The sequence below is a fragment of the Silene latifolia genome, chromosome 11 (genome assembly GCF_048544455.1).
Source record: "Silene latifolia isolate original U9 population chromosome 11, ASM4854445v1, whole genome shotgun sequence".
Lineage (NCBI taxonomy): Eukaryota > Viridiplantae > Streptophyta > Magnoliopsida > Caryophyllales > Caryophyllaceae > Silene > Silene latifolia.
In genome coordinates, this window is record NC_133536.1 from 55,139,164 (window position 1) to 55,139,564 (window position 401).

Here is a 401-nt window from a genome sequence, read left to right on the forward strand (position 1 = left end):
TTTGAGGCTTCTTCAAGTCTAGCCATAGCCTTTTCAAACTTCAAATTGATGGTATCAATGTGAGCACTAAGTTGAGCACCCAATTGAGTAATGGAGTCCACTTCATGCTTTCCTCCTCTAGTAGCCTTGCGAGGTCTACTATATTGTGAGTTATGGACCGCCATTTCCTCAATTTTGTTCCAAGTTTGATTGTCATCAACTTCGGTGAACATTCTATTTGATCCCATGTTGAGAATGTTCGTTGAATATTCATAAAGACCGTTCCAAAATTGTTGTACCAAGAACCACTCGCTAAGTCCATGATGAGGACATGAGCGACAAGTTCCTTTGAATCGCTCCCAAGCTTCATACAAAGATTCTTCATCTCTTTGCTTAAAGCCCGTAATTTGAGCTCTTAGCAT

General features: G+C 40.4%; 1 non-coding gene across 1 annotated transcript; it reads left to right on the forward strand.

Moving 5' to 3' along the window:
• The first annotated feature begins 294 nt into the window (after window positions 1-294).
• Window positions 295-401, forward strand: LOC141616569 (small nucleolar RNA R71). The gene has a single exon (XR_012530908.1). It is a non-coding gene; the product is annotated as a small nucleolar RNA R71 (small nucleolar RNA).